At 33.0% G+C, this 15,720-nt stretch overlaps 2 protein-coding genes across 3 annotated transcripts in view; one reads left to right on the top strand and one right to left on the bottom strand.

Annotated features, from left to right (window-relative positions):
• Positions 1-1,939, bottom strand: part of LOC130677521 (uncharacterized) — a 120,877-nt gene extending 118,938 nt beyond the window's left edge. The window contains exon 1 of the mRNA XM_057484308.1: positions 1,671-1,939. The gene's annotated coding sequence lies outside the window, so the exon portion shown is untranslated. The remainder of the gene's footprint in view (positions 1-1,670) is intronic.
• LOC130677536 (autophagy-related protein 16-1-like) overlaps positions 1-15,720 on the top strand; it is a 193,613-nt gene that overhangs the window by 138,821 nt on the left and 39,072 nt on the right. The gene's annotated exons all lie outside the window — the stretch shown is intronic.

The following is a 15,720-nucleotide window of genomic DNA, read 5'->3' on the forward strand; positions in this document are numbered from 1 at the left end:
CAGATAATAAATACTGCAGAATTTTTAAAACTTTTAAATTTTACCAAAATAATTTAAAACACCATAAAAATGTGTAGGTCAAAAAAATATTACTATCGGTATGGCATGCGATCGATCTTGCATTCCGGTCCTGTTTATATCGAGTCGCCTAGGCCGCGAGATGATATTCCTAAGCGATAATTCATCCAGCGCAACATAACTTACGAGGCCGTTACTGAACGCGATAGTTGACAGATATTTATCGTCTTAGCTGCTAATTGACACATTGATACCCGAGCCAAGACACCGTCGTTCTCATTATTAAACGGGTTATGAGTTGGCTCTCAATAAAAACAACCCGCAAAAAAAAAAAAAGAAAATAAGCATCATCACCAATACAAACTAGATGAACCCCCGTCTTAATTAACCCAGCCATTGTTCCATATACAATTCGGACACCCTCGCTAAAAACCCAAAACTTTCATTAAACTCAAGTCTCCTTCTAGAATTCCTTTGGAAAGAGAACTAGGGCCAGGATCGACCAAGACCAAGACCAAAAGCAAGAGCAAGAGCAACCGGGCTCTTGGTTCAGAACTCCTTTCAAGGCGCCCTTATCTTCCCAAAAGTTACCTCGAACAGATAACCAAGAAAGCGGGCACCAGTTTCATCCCTCGCTTCCTCGTCTACAAATCAAAAGTTATCCGTGCGATTAATGACGAGCCGTAACGAGGTTCCTTCAATTAAATGCTTCCAAACGAGCTAAAAACTAAATAATCTCCGTATATTTTGACGAGTCATCAGAGATTTTTTACCCAAATAAAAACCTTTACCCTTTTCCCCTAAAGAACTTTATTTAATCAATAACGTTTGAGCTCATTACTCGTACGGACATTGTGCTTCCTGAGTCTTGGACTGGTTAAAACGTAGAACCCCAGCTCCATTATCCAGACTAATTATTTCCAAGTTAAGTTAACAGTTAGCCGCAATGTACTAAAGGAAAGTGCCTTAACCAGCCTCAGTCACCCTCCTTTGCTTTCCCTCGGCTCGCGTCAGTTCTCCAACCCTCGAGTTTACTATCTCTAACCAACACAATCTTTGTTATAATATTCCCCCTTTATTTTCTTTCATTACATTAATTACAAGAACTGATTAAGTCCTTCAATGCCGTGTAATAACTTGGCTGATCTTTTGTTAAATTAACACACTCTCAGTGGGTTCCCCAGCAAGCAACTTTGCTGAAACCCTTCCAACAAATTCAGTATAATAATCCCAGTTTATAATTACCCAGGGCTTTATCGCTGATCCAATTCATTCGAGCCATAAAAATCCATTCGACGCCCAGTTTATTAGTTAAACCGATTTCGTATAACCCACAGATACAATTTATCGATGGATACTTAAATTAATAATCGGGTGCACTGGGATATAATTATTTATGGGTATCCCCGTATTCAAAGGGAGTTTAAGCACAGCCGAAATTGATTCCACCCATTGACAGGAACGGATGGCAAATAGTTTTTAACCGAAAAACTAAATCAAAAGGCAATTTCGTCCACTTGAATTTAAAATCACTACCAATCAAAGCAAACATTTGTTCAGCAGACAACAGACAAACAAACAAAAATTTGTAAACAACCTCAAGCTCAAGACCTTTAGTGTCTAAATATGTAAATATTTAACGGCACACCTACCTGATGACTATTTGGATTATAACTAAACCTGGAACGGGTCCTCGTGACCGGTGAATCGCGATCGGGCACCACTTAGAACCGTATCAACGATATGTGCACTTGGTTCAACAATGTAAGAAGCAGGTAGTAAGTTGTGAGTTGTGGTTGTGATTGTACTTGTGAGTTGTAAATTGTAAGTACTCAGTCTTTATAGTGTATGTGTGTTGGATCTGTTGGCGATGGTGCCCTTGGACTTGAGAGCCCCGTTCACGGCCACAACCAACACAGAAATGCTGGGACTGCAACCCGTGCGGGCACTTTTCCTGGCGATACCAACCAGGCGGGGCAGTGGGGGGGCAAGCAATACCCGGTTGCTGTTGGCAGGTGGAATGCTCAACATCACCTTAGAACCCAACACATACGAATTATTATTGGCGATCCTACTCACTGGATTATTATGAGTAAAGGGAAGGGGAATATGCTTTCAACAAAGCTTTCGTGTTACAACTATCTTATTCTTACTTATTCCTCTTTTTATTAACCGACACAAATAGATACATTTTACATATTTTTTGTTTTTTTCTATGAGCTATGAGCTGACAAATTTTCAGGCATTCCAATACCAACAGATTAATTTTTATGCAAATACTCTTTTCAGGCTAAAAGATAACCAAAGTTGATAATTTGTCAAAAAGGATGAATCGAAAGTTAGTTTATTTGTTGAATTGAAAGCTTAGTGGGGCATTTAATGAATCATTTATTCAAAACTGCAAGAGTACATTAGTTTGTTGGGGGATGGGGAGAAAGGGTGCAGGGTGAGTGGGCAGATATTTATATATGTAACAGAAGAGCCTGTATGTTATTATCGGATCGCAATCAGCAGTGGACGTTGTTATTCGTTGGTTATTTTCCAGGGATTAACATATTCGCTCGGGGGCACGCTGTAAATTAAACTACTCTTTCGCGCAGCCTGCTCATGATCTGTTTGGTTGGGGTTTTCTGTTTGACGCTCGGTATTATTTGCAAGCTATTGTACACGTCATTATATTTTGATCAATCCACTTGAAACTACTGTTTTATCCGATAACAAACTAATGCCAATAATTGATTGTCCGTTATTTTAAAATCCCAAATTGATTATTTCGTTAAATTGCGAGTTCCGATGCGAATTTTAGTAATTGAGCTGCTTAAATACTATTTGATAGTATCAGTTGCTCATATTTTGAGTAGAGACAATTTATGAAATATTTTTTGAAAAATATCACGCGTCATTCTTCCAATAGTTAGGGAATTTTTAATGTCTATTGGATCGAGGGGATTTCTGCTATTTCTGCCATATCTTCAATTAATTCCGTCGAATCCCCTTACAAAAAAGGCTGAATGTTAAAAATATCTGAAAGCCTCGCATCTCACATTTAGTGCAAATTAGTCTGGGCAATGACCAGGTCAGGCAAATGTCCAGCTCGCTTCCAATATAAAAACAAAAAGAGCATTGTTCTCATCACAAAGCCTCAACAAATAGCTATTTTTATTTCACCATTTACATCTTTTAAAAATCCGTAGCTTTTACCGTTGGCTAATTAAAATTCGCTCTTACGTAATATTTGGGTTAATGACGAATTTAGTGTTTAGTGGATCTGCCTTGGATTATTGTCTGTTCCGTACGGTACTTTACAGGTTATTCAATAACCGCCCAAACAAAGCCGCTATTTCAAGCAAGAAAGGATCCAGCTTAAATATTTAGTAATTTTAAATAAATAAATAAACAAACCCACCCACGGTAACCAGAACCCGGCATCCAGAATCGACCATCCGGCATCCAGTGGTTAGCATTTTAAAATAATTTACCGTTTTTTTACATCACATCATCGAAATTCCATTCGTAGCAGACGAATAATTTCAATGGTAGCAAGTAAAAATAAAAATTAATAAAGTTCTTATAGATTAAGAGGCCACAGAACCTGTTTTGATAAAAATTATTCAATTTAAATTTGCAGCCGATGGTTGTAATAGAATTCACGTCGGGATTGTATAACCGGAAGTAGCTGACTGGATGCTATATTATATTTATTATTACGGCTTACATTTATATTGAATGGAGTCTGTTAAAGATGGTTTGGGATTTAGATTCGGATTCGGATTCGGATTTACGTAACTTGGGTTCGAGGGAAAGATTCTAGTCACAAGGCTGTATAATGAACTCTGGCAATAATCCGGTAATTTTTAACTAGCAACGTAGTGTAGTCAGCTCAGGTGTTTTCAGCTTCTGGTGATAGTCGCCGACATAAGGCGCGTGAAAGGAATCTCGGGGATAATCTTGCCGAGTAAGAGTACGAGTACATTCTTATTCTCTTCCCGCATCAGGCTTCAATAGAATCGATTTATCATCTTGTCCAGCATCAGCTTGCTGGCTGGCAGGACATATTCCCGGGTTTAAAACACCTTGGAAAATTTTTTAGCGACGCTGTAATCCGACGCGGTTATTTTTTTTATAAACCTCTCGAGACATTGCTCGTATCTTTCCTAGTACGTATTGGTTTAATAGAATTTTTCAAAGAGATCAGAGTTAAAGAGAATTTAATTTGCTTTACAACGATCACCTTTGGTTTCTAATTATCATTAATAAATCGCTAATAATAGATTTGAATTTTTTTTAATCCGCGGTTTTACGCGGGTCATTATAAATTTAAATGACTCGTTAAATATTGACTTTACATAAAAAGTTAATAGGACCTTTTTTGTTGTTAATTAAAGTTCCTACAAGAAAGTATTCTTTAATTTTTTTTCTCAAACCAATACTTAACCCTCTAGTGAGTGAAAAACAAAGTACCGAACTCTCATTACCTGAAACGACCAACTGACAAAATGTTTGCCGATGGCGCTGGGAAAATTATCGTATCGTATATTAAGAGCAGTGAGCTTTGAGCTATGAGCACTGATTTAAAGAGTAGTAATAAAAAATCTAAAGTGATGTGCTGTATAGTATATAGCTAAAAGTAATATAATCGGCGTGATGTATTCAGTGTCTCTGATTATTATGATCCAGCATCATATCAGGTTGAATGGTAATAGATGAGTAAGCAATAATGACGAATCAATTCCTGAGTAACCGTGCTTCCTGTGCGTATTAACAAACCATCTTTATACCCTCGGGCAACAATATTCAAAGCTGTTACAGATCATCACCCACGCGTCCCCCGGCTATCGATATTAAATATTAAATTATAATATAACTCACGCTGTACTTAATATATTTTATCTCTCATATTGCTACGCTCAAAAAAGCACATGGGTCTTTTTCTTCACCTCCTTTGCCTCCTTCTTACTTTTCTCCTCCGCCTGCTTCTGCTCCTTCAATAAAATAAAAAAAAAATAATGTTGCATTATGATTTATCAGTAAAGGGTGAGATCAAATCGAGTGTAAGAAATATTAAAACCAATTCAAGGTTAAAATTTCACTAAATATTATCTTTTTCAATTTAAAAGTTAACTTCTATTTTCACTATTTGTCATTTATATAACCTTTAAATCTCATATAACACTAACCCAACTTTTTAGATACAATGAGAGTGGGCGGAAAGGGGGTGAAGTTTAAAAAGTGGGGATAAGGGTACTTTTGTAAGCTCACGTCTCATATAGTGCTTACGATCCATTGATTTTGTGAAACATCGTAAACTTGAGGAGGAAGTGGGTGGTGGGAGAAGAACGGGAGGGAGAGATTTTGGGAAAAGAAAGGAGAAAGTGTCGATAAATTACAAATTCATTCACTTTAGACTCGGAAAGTTGTAAATTTAGTAGGCTATGATATATATTTATTGGAGGGGTAACATGGCTCGGCTTAAAAGTAAAAGCATAAGGTGTTTGTGTAACAGGCTGTTGAAGAATTTTTATTAATCGATACGAAATTATTTTGAACAGTCAACACTAGAATTTTTTATTTATCAATTAATTTATAAATTTTTTGGCTGCCCATTTTGCCTCCTTATGACTCAATGATATTGTTATGTAACCTCTGGAAAATCAATTTAATAATTAAAAGCTGACTGATGAGAAAAATAGGAAGTGTGTAATTACTTCGTGGGGGGGGGACTGTTACAGTTTTTTAATTATTCGAATTGCAATTAGGGAATTTTAATAAATTTTTTTTGAATCGATGCTCCATAGGTTTTTAAAACTTAAAAAATTTATTATGTTGTTGTAATAATTAATTGTAATTAAAAATACTAATTAACAGATTTTTTTTTTTTGGAACCTCGCAGTTATTGACTTAATAAAAAGTTTATTAATGTCAGAAACTGGAACGGTAATAAAGATCTGCGACCTAGAGCCGGAAATTTTAATAAACCATCTTGCTATCGTTGATTTTAACAAATTTGTGGCTCGAAATTGTAGCATCCGGGTCGTAATTAGTTCGGGTAGTCTTTTGACAAACTGAAAGTTTATAAAATATTAAACAATTGTTAGCTCGCGGTTTAATTGCAAATCTCTTAGCGTAACCCTTAATAACGCTATTCTCATTCTCATTCTCATTCTCATCCTCATCCTCATCCTCATCCTCATCCTGGTCTATAACCACCTACTCTGCCGCTGTTACATGACCAACTACAAGCATACAAACTAACAACAACTAAAACAACGGGAATTCTAATAAAAGTTAGTTTGAATTACAATTAGCGAATAGTTATTCCACAAGTCATCAAAATAAATGTCTACAACTTTTGAAATATGAAACAATTGTCTTCTATAGTCATGCTACTCCGATTTTTAATCCATTGTTATTATCATTATTATCAAAATGATTCATTAAAGTTTATTTCAATAAATTTTTTAATTGTATTAATTAAATTAAAATACATGAAATATTGAATTTATAAAAAAAAATTGATAATATCTTTTTTATAGGAAATTAAATTTCCTGTAAAAAAAGGTCTTCATTGATATATTTTTCATAAATTCAGTAGTTTCTCAGCTTTTACAATTTTTATAAAAGTTATGCGTAATAATATTAATTAAAATAATGAGCTTAGAGAAAAATTAATAATGACCTTTTTTAATAGGGCATTAAATTTATTATAAAAAAGGTCTTATTCGTATTTTTCATAAATTCAATACTTCCACAGATATTTAAATTAAAAGTAAAAAGAAAAAATTGCATGATTTTTAATTAAATTTACTGATAATTATTTAAAATTATTAAAATTAAAATAATTAACCAAGTAATGAGTTTTGAGTAAAATTGATAGGGATAATTTTTATAGTAAATTATCTATAAACAAGTTATCAATAATTATTTCCATAGAGGCTAAACTAGTTTTGTAGATATTTTAATTCAAAGTAGTTCACAAGAATTTCATTAGTAGAGTAATTATCATCATTATTATCAAGTTATGATTACAAGAGCTTTATAGAGTATATGTGTATGTTTTATTATATTTAATTTTATTGGGAGGTTAGCATCCGGCTCAATAAATGGTAACAACATGTATATTGTATTGCGTGACGTTGAGGCAATATAAAGCCTGGAAAATTTTTTTTTTACAAAAATAAAAATCCGAGTTGAATGCAAGAGTTAATTAATTCACTTCAAGGCAATCTTGTTACTGACACTTAAAACCGAGAAAGATTATTCATGTTGTAACAGTATGTAGCGTCTTGAATCCTGATGTATTAATGTGCGAATGTGTGAATGCACGAGCTTACTATATATCCAAAGACGAGAAGAGTGTGAACGTGTGAATAGAGTAGATGGAAGTGTGTGATTTTCTCGGGGTTGTGTGACGGAAAGTCATGTAAGGAGAGTAATGACAATACGTCTTGTGGGCTGAATCTCGGGCTGGAAAATGTTATTTTTCGGTTGAGATGATGCATCGTGTACTGTACGGTTGCTATACTACGGAGACAGTCTGTCTTGCTATGAATGTCAAATTTCCCGCAAGACGTCTAAATGAATATGTGATGACTTTGAGAGCTGATAAACTGTGTGCTGATGAATAACGTCTTGTGTAATATGCTTACAACATTTACGTCCCCAACAAAAGCTTTCCTCATTTTTTTTATATTTTTCCTCGAACCAACAAAATTACGCTCTATCTTTACAGCTACAGATCTTAGGAGATTTTTCAAAGAGACCAAAGTTGTAGGAAATAAAATTCTCTTTCCAAGGGACTCCTATGAAAGTCAATGATCTTAAACTATAATTAAAATATTGATAATTGAAATTTTCACCTTTTTTTGGAATGAAAAAATTTTCAAGTAGATACTTTGAAAATTGTAATTACTCATTAAATATTGAGTTTAGGTCAAAAGTCAATGAGACCTTTTTTATAAAACATTAAATTTTAGACAAATTTATTTCTTATAATTTTTATCATATCTCTACAAATTATAGCTCTTAGAGTCGAATTTCAAAACCATAATCCAAGAAAAAATTTTCAGTCTATTATTAGTAGCAACTTGTACTTGCAAAAAATTTCACTAGGTGGCTCTGAATTAAAATATGTCAGTCTATAAGCTCTTATCTCTGGTTTAAATACGACAACGTTGCAAATGAATTTGCCTTTCTCGTTGTTCAACGTCCCCTCAGGCAATCACGTCATTGCAAAGTACTCTTAGCAACACTACACAAGATACTTAAACCTATATATATATATATATATATATATATATATATATATATATATATATATATATAGTCAATCTTAGTCAACTAGTGATCCGCAGAGCTCTTACCTTCGAATCCAACCTTGCCGTTTGCGACAACCTGCCATCACAAAACAAAACTTCATTTAACAAAATAAATACCGTCTACTGTTGTAAATAAATTATAATAATAACATTTGATCTCATAATAATAATTTATTATTTCATTTAAATTAACAACTTTATCCCCCATAATCACAAAACAAACTTTAAAATTTAAGATTATGTCAATAAATCCTAGTGAACGAAATGGCGGCGTTAGCGTTCATCTCAATGATTAATGGCGCCATTGGCGGCAAGTTTGAATATTTTATTGCAATATAATATGTAAATATCGTATATTTAAAAATGAATAAAACGATTGCAATATTTATTCAGTACTTCCAGCGACTCAGTCCGGGCTGGGTATAGCACGCACGAGTTGTTTCTTTGTTTTAGAGTCTGTTATTGCTATTTTATTAGGACAACTGTTTACGTTGCTAAGATATTGAGTATATACAGACGGTATTACAACAAACTGTTTTAATAATACATTTATTTTATTTATTATTTATTGTTTTTTGGATTATGGTTTTAAAAAATAGCTCATCAAATATCGATTTGAAATCAACGTTAGGCAAAATTTTTATTAGTTAATTTTATTTCCTTAAGAAAGTATCTATTACACGGAGAAAAAAACATAGCAACTCGTACACGGAGAAAATTTTATGATAAAAGTTACCATCAAGTTATAGTACAATTTTTAAACTGAATTATATGATTGATAATATCATTTAAATTATTAAATAAACAATCTGAATGGTAGTGTCTACCATCTGTATGATAAAGTTTACAATTATTGATGATAACCAGAAATTATAACTGTTATGTGTGATTGTCTATGTGTAATTTAATTAACTGGGGAAGTGATTAATTTCACACACACACACACGCAGACACACACACGCATGCATACATATATTTACGCACGTGCACATGCACGCCCACATGTACATAACTACGGGGTCGCACACTTACCCCCACACAAGCACACATGTGCACACTTACCCGCACACAAGCGCACACTTACCTACACACATGCGCACCCACGCGCACACTTACCCGCACACATGCACACACGCACGCACAAATGCGCACACTCGCCCGCGAACATGCACACACACACATGCACACGGGTGCGCACACACCCGCGCGACCACATATACACACAAGCGCACACATATACCCACGCACGTACATATGCACACACACGCGCGGGCGCACTCATGCACACACTCACGCGAGCACACACACATTCTTAGTTGAGAATTTTTACAACTTTGAATGGTAAGAGTTACCATCTTCTATTGTAACAATTATAATTTTTAATAATTACAATTAGCATCTTCGATAGTAACCGTTACCATCATCAATTGTAACTGTTATCATTTTCAATTGTAATACTGATCATTATAACCACTGAAAAATGTTATTACCATTTTAGATGGTTAAAATTACAATTTTTGTATAGTAGATACAATAATTAAATTCTCTCCGTGTACTTAAAAATGTGAGTTAAAATAACTAAATTGATATTGTCATCTTAAAACGCTATTGAAATTGTGCAACTTTTACTTTCTTGAGAATTTAAGTTTTAGTAATATTTAGTTATTTTCATTATTTAAATATGGAATTAAATATAAACTGCATAAGTAAATTTGACTATATATTTAGTAAATTTTACTATCCCGTTTAGTAAATTTTTCTATATTAGAATTGAAACAAATAAAATTAAATTTTTAATAGTTTTTCGACTTTTTATTATTATTGTTATTAGCTTTATTATAATTATTATTAATGTGATCTGTATTGGTGTTGGTGTCGATTTTTATTTTTAAAAAATCACTTGTTTTAACCGAGATTCAAACCCTGATCTTCCGTGCGCGAGTCCTTTCTTATGTCTGACGTTCCGATGTCTCCTTTGGACAAAGGTTTCTGAACTTGTAATACATATTTGTCTATGCTATCTCCACCAACTTTTAATTTTATCGATCTGCTTCGGAAAATTTACAAGCCGTTTAGTAATTTTTAGTTGCTGTGCAATACTTAATACGACGCTATTCATCTAGTTTACAGAAGTTACTAAACAGATTGTAATTTTTGTATACAGTTGGGTATTCAATGCATATTTTGAGTTAATTTTTATATTTTTAGAGAGTAAAAAATCGTTGAATCGTATTATAAATGTAGTATTAAACGTTTAGTAAAAATTTAATATTTTCTTTATAAGCTTTGCTGTTCGATTAATAAAGAATACAAATAAATTAGTAATGAAAGTAATGATATAGCAATTTTTCAAACAAACATATAGTATTAATTACTGTTTTGTCATTTTTACTATACATTTAGTAATAAATAGCAAAAGTAATCACTCATTGATTTGCATAGTATTTCTTACTTAAATATATTAAATATTAAAATATTTTCGAGACTCGTTTTCTCCGTGTACTTTCAATCTTAATGGTAATTATTTCCTTTAAATTTCAAGTACTCGGTAAAAATCAGAGTATTAATTTTTAAAAATTACACGAATTGAAAAAAAAAGAAAAAATTTAGTATTTTATTCAGCTAAAATAAATTTTTAACAAATAATAATAATATATGGTTATGTAAGCGATGGCAGATATGTCGTATGAAATCGAATGACTTTTAAATAAAAGTCTTAAAGTATCTGTACCTGTACCTGTACCTGTACAGAGTCTGAATAGTACCGAGGAGCGGATTGGAGCTCAGTACAATGTACGTAAGACAACAACATGTCCAAGGTCAGAGCCCCCTTTGAAGTGTAAAGCAGCCTAGTGTAGTATATATATATATATATGTATAATAGTAAAGTTGTGTAAAGGTATATCGCGACATTCCGCGCATTATTCTACACATAACACTCCATATATACAAATAAAGAACATGTTACAGTATAGCATAAGCAGGCAAGTAAAGTAAAGGAGCAAAGAACTCCCCGTGTGCTCTTGTATATCCCGCGTACTTCCGACAGCTGTCGTCCCGTTAGGCCGCGCGTGATAAGCAAATTTCTCTCCCGTTGAGACCCGAGATATTCGAGTGCCTCAGGTCTTATTTTCTATTTCAATGCCGCCACCTCTACCTCTGCACACTAACACTTGGACTGGACTGAACTGGAATGGAATGAACTGTAACTGGGACTGAGACTTAAATTTTAACAACCAAGTAAATATATATGTACATATTTATTATTTATAATAATTCAGGACTATTTATCTTGGTCTGATATAAAAATATTAACGATCTAGCTTATCGGGAAATACTTTTAAGTCTATCATTTATACCTGTCACTTGGCACTCAATTAATTATGAGTAACTTTTTAACCTAATTGATAGATTGTCAACAAAATTAAAACTGCCAGATTATATATCTAATTATTTATGTATCAATTAAAATATTAAATTGATAGTTAGTCTTATCGTCGACGGACGATATCTTAGTGACTGGAAGTAAATAAATGTAAAGTAAGAGACCTAGTACCCGATCATCGAACTAGTACTCGATCACTTCATGAATTTGTATATCTATATTTAGTAAAATTTAGTAAATACAGATATACAAAAGGGTGGTAGTTAAAAATTTAATTTTCTCAGAGGCCCCATAAAAAGCTGCTTTTTAGTGAAAAAATAAGTGGGGAATTTGGTTTTTTCTTTTCAAGTAAAATGAACACGTGTCTCGGCATGATCAAAGTTCATTTTTCGATACAATCGCGGTTTTTTTTTAATATCTCATGGAATATGCAGATTAAAAGAAAAAGTCATACTAAATTCTTGACAAAAAAGGTCATGTTCATTTTTTTTGTAAAATGTGTTTTTATGAAAATATTTTCAAAAAATTTATTTTAGATCTGATGAATTGAGCGTTTTAAGGATTACAAATGTTGAAAATAACATTTTTCTAAATATATAGAAACTATAACGGGCATTAATGATTGATATGTTACGAATTACGAAGTTGTCTATACTTAAGAAAAAACGTTATTTTTAACATTCGTAAGACTTTGAATGCTCCATTGATAAGATCTAAAAAAGTTTTTGTAAAATATCTTCGTACATACACATTTTATTAAAAAAATGAAAATGACCTTTTTTGTCAAGAATTTAATTTCCTACAAAATGGTGCCTATAATTTTTTCCTTTAATCTGCATATTTAATGAGATATTTAAAAAAAACCGCAATTGTATCGAAAAATGAACTTTGATCGGCCTGAGGCACGTGGTCTTTTTACTCAAAAAGAAAAAACCAACTTCCCTACGTATTTTCTCACTAAAAAGAAGCTTTTTATGGTTCCATACGTTTTGAGCACTTGACAAAATATCGCCGACAAAATATCCCCAGTTTTGTGTCAGTTTTTTTGGCTTTTTTCACTATTTTTGCTTTCTTTTCATGGGGATATTTTGTCCGGAGATATTTTGTCGGGGATATTTTGTCAGGTGCTAAAAACGCCTGATACCGCTTTTTATGGGGTGCGAGAACATTTAATTTTTAACGACCATCCTAATTTACAAATACGAATGATCGAGTACTGGATCTCTTACCTCACATTTATACGTATGATACTGAATGCTCTACAAAAAAGGTCTCATTATATGTTTTTGCCTGAATTTGATATTTTCAACGTAATTTAAATATACGGTCTTAAATTTATAAATTAACTCAACTAAATTATTTACAAGCTCTTAATTGAAACTTTATAATCGCAGGTTTAATTAAATAAATTGAAATAATAATAACGATTATAATTAGTCGTTGTAAAAATTAATGAGCCGAGTACGAATTTCGTGAGATTCATCTTGACTTTGATAGTCTCGAGGTGCTTTGAGAATAACAAAAAAAAATAAATAAATAAAAAAATGTGAATAAATAATTTAAGTGTGTAATGGGAAGATAATGAGACATGCTCAAAGAGAGTAGAGAGGATGTTGGTGCAGACGTAACATAACAGAATAGTAGGAATAGCAGAAGTAAGAGAACGCCGATGTAAGGTGTGCAGAGTGCGGAGGGAAAAAATAGTCTAGTTGTTGTGGTTGTAGCTCACAAGAGTCGTGTTGTGGTGGAGGTGGAGGTTCTTGTTGTTGTTGAGCCACTGGTATGAGCAAGAATAAGAGGAGAAAGAAGAAAAAGAGGAGGAAGAGGCTGAGGTTGAGGATAAGGATGAGGATGAGGATGAGGATGAGGCAGTTGCGCTAGCCGACTAGTTACACGTATGAAATAATCTATTATCTGGCGAAGGTGAGGAAGGGGGAGAGTTATCTGGTGCGGGCATTGAATCGCCAAGGTCGTAGAAGAGCGAGGCAGAAAAGTCGCACCGCGGTCAATGCACTTGGGAGCACGCCGATTCTGCGTGTATTTTATATAGGAAAAAAATCGTGAATCGTTAAAATGGAGGGAAATTTTAAATTTTCAAAATTTACCAAAGTATCAGAGCTACAACAAAAACATCTTCGTAATTTTTTTAGCTAAAAAAAGTACCAACAAAAAAGCTTGTCTTGAATTTGTGTTAAAAAATCAAGTTCCTCGGGCTAATTATAATTCCAACATAAATTAACAAAAATAATTAAAACCTCGCGTTGGTTTCAGTCCCACCCCCACCTACTTGAAACCTAACTTCGGAAGATAGATAGCACAGAATAGCAAGTATCTACTCTATACCCAGAAACTCTTACGCTCGGAGCGGTAGCTCTCAACGTTAGTCCACTCGTGCGCCAACGATCTTCGCAAGTCCCAAGTCCGCAAACTTAAGCCTTCTCTCATCCTCCTACTCTATTTCTCTCTCTTCCACATGAACCATCTCCAGCACTATGGTATTCACCGAGTACGAAAGTTATCCTCCAGTAGAAAGAGAATCAAGTCCTTTCTCTCCTCTCTCTACTAGTGATCGATTTACTCTCTCCGTTCCTATTCTTCATTTCCCAGTCCCCGATCTCAATCCCAATCCCAATCTCGATCCGATTCGAGTCTCCAGTCTCCAGTATCCAGTACACTAGCCCCTTTTCTCACCACACATTATATTAGCCGACTAAATAATATATGTCTATGGATTTACTCAGCATCAAAGTTTATTCAATTGGTCGGTATTGTCCCAAGTATAGAATAGAGATACGACAATTTATCATTTTATAAAATTAATTAAGACCCAACTCGTTTGTTTCCATCTGTCACAATTCACCTCTTAATGTTTTATTATTTATTTAATAATAATATTTTATATTTATGATCACGTTAACCTCTAGCTCTAACTCTATCTACCGCTGGCTCTACTTCTTATGATTCATCTTATAATTATAATTAATAAATAATAAAAGTATGGTATTAAATGAGAATAGGATATGAATTCAAGAATGAATGTTGCTGTAGCTATGTCTGTAGCTGTAGCTATTATATTTAATAATCATATATTGATTACACATTTAATCTTTATTTATAAAGCTAATACCTTCCGGATTAAAAACGATCTGGTTGATGGCGCTAATGGTTATTATTTACGATTACAACATGTGTGATACACGCTACTATATTTTTTAGATGTATATATATATATATATGTTTAATCTTCGACCTGTTTATTAGATTATTTTTCATTGATATTAATATTTATAAATTTATTTACATCGAAATTTAATTATTTTCTATGGCATAATTTATTAAAATTTTTATTACCGTCATTTAAATTTAATATTGATGGTGCGTAGGGAGGATTAATTATCTTAATGGGGTTTGATTAGAAATTGGAATGTTCATTTTTATAATTAGTAATTTAAATAAATTATTTTATGAGGTAAGGTCATATAAATAGCAGTTGATGTCATAAAAAAAAACTTTTTATGACATTATAAATTTAAAAAAAAATTTAGCAGGCAAAAATTATAATAATGGGAAATATTAATATTCTACATAAGTAAAAAAAAATCTTTTTATTTAATGGTATTAAATTTATCTCATCGAAAATAAATGGGATTAGTAAAAAAAAAAAAAAAAAAAAATGTAGCGCAAATTTCCGAGAGGATCGTATCACGGATTTCCGATTAAATTCGTAAAATTTTTCGTCTTGCTGGCATTGGTGAAACCGAGACAAGCAACAGATAGCATAAGATGGCGCCGAGCCAATTAGATATCGGGAATTTTACTCACTTCCTCATATCCACTTTTGAAAAAATATATTAGAAATTTTAAATATTTTTGCATTGAATTTTCTAAACCGACGAATAAATGGTTGTTACATAAGCAGAGCACGAGTTTGATAGCCAGTGATAAATGACAACTGGTGAATAGTAAATGGATTTTATTCTTTAAAACTTAAAAGTAAAGTTA

The sequence above is a fragment of the Microplitis mediator genome, chromosome 1, assembly GCF_029852145.1.
Source record: "Microplitis mediator isolate UGA2020A chromosome 1, iyMicMedi2.1, whole genome shotgun sequence".
Lineage (NCBI taxonomy): Eukaryota > Metazoa > Arthropoda > Insecta > Hymenoptera > Braconidae > Microplitis > Microplitis mediator.